The following is a 6,357-nucleotide window of genomic DNA, read 5'->3' as shown; positions in this document are numbered from 1 at the left end:
GTGGTCGTCAGACGAGGCAGTGGTTGAGTCCGGGTCACCCGCGATTGGAGTTGGAGGCGTCCAAGATGGCGGACAAAATGGCTGCGCCCATGATCCCGATCCCCACGCGGCTGGAGGTGTCCAAGATGGCAGCCAAGATGGCTGCCCCCACGGTTCACACGCGGCGCTGCTGGCGTTAGCGGTTTTACCTTTGCAGGCGCTGACATAGTGTCCTTTCTTCCCGCAGCCAGAGCAGGTAGCGTTTTTCGCTGGGCAGCGTGCTCTGGGGTGTTTTGCCTGGCCACAAAAGTAACATTTCGCGCCCTGATGCGCTATCAATTACTCATAAAAGACTGAGAGTTAAGAGAGTAACTAAAGGCTTTTATTAACAAAAGAATGAAGGTCTGCCTCGAGTGGTCGACCGGTCCAGAAATACAAAGGGCTGGGGAGCAGTCACCTTTATACTAGGACTTGTGGGAGGAGTCAGCCGAGGCATGTCCAGGCATGTACACAGTGGAATACAAACAGTGGTTTACCACATTCACCCCTTGTTTAAAATTGAGTCCGGCGGGGTGAAGTGTATTAAAAGTTAATGTATTGGAGTCTCTCCGGCGGTCTTGTCTGCCGCTGTGATCGGCGTGGCGACGGCAGGGGTAGTGGAGCTTCTGGCGTCGAGTCCTGCGTAGGCTGTGGCACAGGCGTTTCGTCCTCGTAGCTGTCGAGCGGGTCGCGGGGCCCAGGCCTGCCGTCTGCTGGGGCTGGATATCGGATCGTGGGGGGGGTGGTAGTGAGTAGTGGGTTACTGCGGCCCCCGAGGGTGCAAGGTCTCTTATGGAGACTGTGTCCTCCCGCCCGTCCGGGTATGCAATGTAAGCATACTGGGGGTTGGCGTGGAGGAGGTCGACCCTCTCGACCAGGGTGTCCATTTTATGGGTCCTCACGTGTCTTCTCAGTAGGACCGGCCCTGGGGACGTCAGCCATGGCGGTAGCGATGTCCCCGATGTGGACTTCCTTGGGAAGACAAACATTTTCTCATGAGGGGTGGCGTTAGTGGCAGTGCAGAGCAGTGACCGAATAGAGTGGAGCGCATCGGGGAGCACATCCTGCCAGCGGGAGGTTGGAAGGCCCCTAGACTTTAAGGCTAGCAGGGCGGCCTTCCAAACTGTCGCATTTTCTCTTTCCACCTGTCCGTTCCCCCGGGGGTTGTAACTGGTGGTCCTGCTTGTGGCAATACCCCTAGTTAGCAGGTACTGACGGAGTTCGTCGCTCATAAACGATGAGCCCCGGTCGCTATGGATATAGCTGGGGAAACCGAACAGGGTGAAGAGGTCGTTCAGACATTTAATGACCGTGGCACTGGTCATGTCCGGGCAGGCGATGGTGAACGGGAAACGGGAGTACTCATCAATAATATTGAGGAAGTACACATTGCGGTCGGAGGAGGGGAGAGGCCCTTTAAAATCAACGCTCAGGCGTTCGAAGGGGCGAGTGGCTTTTATCAGGTGGGCCCTGTCTGGTCTATAAAAGTGCAGTTTGCACTCAGCGCAGACTTGGCAGTTCCTGGTCATGGTCCTGACCTCCTCAATAGAGTAAGGCAGGTTGCGGGCCTTGATGAAGTGGAAGAACCTGGTGACCCCCGGGTGGCAGAGGTCATTGTGGAGGGCCCGCAGTCTATTGATCTGCGCGCTGGCGCAGGTGCCACGCGATAGCGCATCCGGGGGTTCATTGAGCTTCCCGGGCCGGTACAAGATCTCGTAATTGTAGGTGGAAAGTTCGATTCTCCACCTCAAGATCTTGTCATTTTTGATTTTGCCCCTCTGCTTGTTGTTAAACATGAAAGCAACTGAACGCTGGTCAGTGAGCAGGGTAAATCGTTTTCCGGCCAGGTAGTGCCTCCAATGACGCACAGCCTCCACAATCGCCTGGGCCTCCTTCTCAACAGCGGAGTGTCTGGTCTCCGGGCCTTGGAGGGTTCGTGAAAAGAAGGCCACGGGTCTCCCCGCCTGATTGAGGGTAGCGGCCAGGGCAAAGTCGGACGCGTCGCTTTCCACCTGGAAGGGGATGGATTCGTCCACTGCGTGCATGGTGGCTTTGGCAATGTCCTCCTTGATACGGTGGAAGGCTAAGCGGGCCTCTGCCGTCAAGGGAAAAGAGGTGGACTTGATCAGCGGACGGGCCTTGTCCGCATAGTAGGGGACCCACTGGGCGTAATAGGAGAAAAACCCTAGGCACCTCTTCAGGGCCTTGAGGCAGTGGGGCAGTGGGAGTTCCATAAGGGGACGCATCCGGTCGGGGTCGGGGCCGATGACTCCATGTTCCACAACACAGCCAAGGATGGCGAGGCGGTTTGTGCGGAATATGCACTTCTCCTTGTTATATGTCAGGTTCAGGAGTTGGGCGGTGCGGAGGAATTTTTCGAGGTTTGCGTCATGGTCCTGCAAGTCACGGCCGCAGATGGTCACATTGTCCAGATATGGGAAAGTGGCCTGCAACGCATTTTGACCTACCATCCGGTCCATCTCCCTTTGGAAGACGGAGACCCCATTGGTGACGCCAAAGGGAACCCTAAGGAAGTGATAGAGGCGGCCGTTTGCCTCAAAGGCGGTATACTGGCGGTCCTCAGGGCGGATAGGGAGCTGGTGGTACACTGATTTCAGGTCAATGGTCGAGAAGACGTGGTACAGCGCGATCTGGTTGACCATATCAGCTATGCGGGGGAGTGGGTAGGCGTCCAGCAGGGTGTAGCGATTTATTGTCTGGCTGTAGTCGATGACCAGGCGCTGCTTCTCGCCGGTCTTAACGACCACAACCTGGGCTCGCCAGGGGCTGGTGCTGCCCTCAATAATCCCTTCCTTCAGGAGCCGCTCCACTTCGGTTTTAATGAAAACCCTGTCCCCGGCACTGTATCGCCTGCTCTTTGTGGCGATGGGCTTACAGTCGGGGGTGAGGTTAGCAAACAGTGGGGGGGGGGGGGTGACTCTGAGTGTGGAGAGGTTGCACCTGGTGCGCGGCGGGCAATTTGGAAGCTGCTGGCTGCGGACTGTGAGTGGGGGTAGGGGTCCACCGTACGCCATCGTAACACTTTTAAGGTGGCACTGAAAATCTAACCCCAGCAGGACGGCAGCGCAGAGGTCGGGCAGGACCAGAAGTTTAAAATGATCGTACACAGTCCCGTCTACTACGAGTGTCACCACGCAGTAGCCGCCGATGTCTGCCGACTGGGACTCGGAGGCCATAGAAATCTGCTGGTGCGCAGGCAGGACTGGGAGAGAGCAACGCCGCACCGTGTCAGGGTGGATGAAGCTCTCCATGCTCCCAGAGTCAAAAAGGCAGATTGTATCGTGACCATTTACCTTAATGTCCATTGTGGAACTGGCCAGCTGGTGCGGTCTCGCTTGGTCCAGTGTAACGGATGCCAGCGTAGGGGTCGGTGTGTCGCTGCGGGTTTCAGATGAGGCGGTGTTGGGGGCCTGCTGCGTTCCGGCTGTCGTCCAAGATGGCGGCGTCCATGATCCCCATGTGGCTGGAGGCGTCCAAAATGGCTGCTGTACCGGTGGTTCGCACATGGCCGAGGAGGCCCAAGATGGCGGCCCGCATGGCCCACACGCGGCGCTGCTGGGGTTCGGGGTGGCTTTGGCCCTGCAGAGGCTAGCGTAGTGTCCCTTCTTCCCGCAGCCCGAGCAGATCGCGTTTTTCGCCGGGCAGCGCGCTCTGGGGTGTTTTGCCTGGCCACAGAAGTAGCATTTCTGGCCTTGGGGCACTGCTGTCTGGCCTTGGGACACTGCTGCGGTAGTTGGGCCGTTGCTGGGGTGTGGCTGGGGTGGCACGGCGCTATGAGGCGGTCCTACCGTGTCCCAGGCTGTCATTCCCCGCGGCATCCACGGTGCAGAGGAGTAGGCATCCATGCCCCGGTAGGCTGCATCCAATGATAGTGCGAGTTCAGAGGCCTTGTTGAGGTCGAGGTCACTCTGCTCCAACAGTCGCTGTCGGGTGTAATTGGATCTGTGGCCCGCTACAAAAGCGTCCCGGATAAGTTCCTCTGTGTACACGGCGGCCTTTACATCCTTACAACCACAGGCCCGGCCAAGCACAGACAGTGCCTGAAGGTATTCCACGGTCAATTCCCCAGGCTGTTGTTTACGACTCCCCAGAAGGTGCCTGGCGTACACTTCGTTCACTGGGCGCGTGTACTGGTCCTTGAGGAGCTTGATAGCGTCCGCGTACGAGGTCGCGTCTTGGATGACCAAGTACACTCGGTGGTTCACTTTGGAGGTCAGGACATCCAGTTTGTCCTCGTCCGATTTGATTGCTGCGGAGGCGGTCAGGAATTTTTCGAAACACTTAAGCCAGTGAGTAAACTTGATGGATGAGTCCGCCTCCCGATGATCTAAGTCCAGGCATGCTGGTGTGAGGATCTTCTCCATTATAAAAATTTTGTTAATAAAATTGATGCGCTATCAATTACTCATAAAAGACTGAGAGTTAAGAGAGTAACTAAAGGCTTTTATTAACAAAAGAATGAAGGTCTGCCTCGAGTAGTCGACCGGTCCAGAAATACAAAGGGCTGGGGAGCAGTCACCTTTATACTAGGACTTGTGGGAGGAGTCAGCCGAGGCATGTCCAGGCATGTACACAGTGGAATACAAACAGTGGTTTACCACACGCCCTTGGACATCGCTGCAGTAGTTGGTGCCGGGGGTGGCGGTCCCATGACGCAAGGTTGCGGCGTCCACGGTGCGGAGCGGTTAGGGGAGAATGCGTCCATATTCCGGTGGGCCACGTCTAGTGAGAGCGCGAGGGACACTGCCTTCTTCAGGTCGATTTCGCCCTTCTCCAACAGTCTCTGCCGGGAGTAGTCGGACTTGAGGCCCGCAACGAAAGCATCTCGGATAAGTCCCTGCGTGTGTGTCGTGGCCGATACCTCTTTACAATCGCAGGCTCGGCCGAGTATCTGTAGTGCCCGTAGGAATGCCTCCACCGATTCCCCGGACTGCTGTTTGCGGGATCTCAGGAGGTGTCTGGCATAAACCGTATTTACCGGGCGTGTGTATTGTCCTTTTAGCAGATCGATAGCCGCCGCGTACGTCGTTGCGTCCTGGATGAGCGTGTAGACTTGGTGGCCCACCTTGGAGGCCAGGATTTTTAGTTTGTTTCCCTCTAGTGTCACGGCTGAGGCTTCCAGGTAAGCTTCGAAGCAACGCAGCCATTGTGCGAACTTGGTAGATGAACCCGCCTCTTGAGGGTCTAGGTCCAGGCATGTTGGTCTGAGGGCATGCAGCAGCGCCTGCTGCTCAGCGTTTGGTGCCGACATTTTGTTTTCGTTAATAAAATTGATGCGCTATCAATTACTCATAAAAGACGGAGAGTTAGGAGAGTAACTAAAAGGCTTTTATTAACAAAGAACAGAGCATGCCTCTCGTGGTTGACTGGTTTCCAAGAAGGCAGGGGGCTGCAGAGCAGTCACCTTTATACCTGGGCATGTGGGTGGAGCCAGGGGCGGAGCCAGCTGAGGCATGCATAGATACAACAGTGTGCAACAACAACAACAACGGTGAACAACAATAACAGTGGTTTACCACAGAGGGTAGTGCAGTTGATGTTATGTATATGGACTTTGAAACAGAGTTTGACAAAGTACCACATAATAGACTTGTTAGCAAAATTAAAGCCCATGGGATTAAATGGACAGTGGGAGCATGGATACAAAATTGGCTAAGGGACAGAAAGCAGAAAGCAATGGTGAACGGTTGTTTTTCAGACTGGAGAAAGGTATACTGGTGTTCCCCAGGGGTCGGTATTAGGATCACTGCTCTTTTTGATATATATTAATGACACAGACAAGGGTATACAGGACATCATTTCAAAGTTTGCAGATGACATGAAACTCTGATATGTATAAACAATAAGGAAGATACAGGAAACTTTGTTATATCCGGCACCGACGGGACCGAGCTGTTGCCGATCTATCAAAACTGCCGGACATACCAGCGGTAATGTTGAAGCATACGGAGGTTTTCATCTCCGTATCTGACAACAAACACTGTTGCTTAGCAACAGCTTCAAACAGTCAGCCCGTACCTTGGAAGCGTCTCTGTAGCTTAGCAACAGCTTCAGAGAGACTTTCCAGAGCCTGACTGTTGAAAAAAAAGCCACGAGAAGAAAAAAAACCGAACAAAACTGCTCCTGATTTCTGCCGGTAGATCGAGGTTTCCGGACATACAACCTCCGGATAAATCAAAGTCTCCTGTAGTAACAGACTTAAGGAGGACATAGAGAGACCGGTGAAATGAGCAGACACATGGCAGATGAAATTTAATGGAGAGAAGTGTAAAGTGATATATTGTAGGAATGAACGAATTCCTGCGAATAACAGAGATC

The sequence above is a fragment of the Somniosus microcephalus genome, unplaced genomic scaffold (genome assembly GCF_052327205.1).
Source record: "Somniosus microcephalus isolate GS21.2 unplaced genomic scaffold, FLI_Smic_1.0 scaffold325, whole genome shotgun sequence".
In the NCBI taxonomy this organism is placed as follows: Eukaryota; Metazoa; Chordata; class Chondrichthyes; order Squaliformes; family Somniosidae; genus Somniosus; species Somniosus microcephalus.
This window is presented reverse-complemented; position numbering follows the sequence as displayed.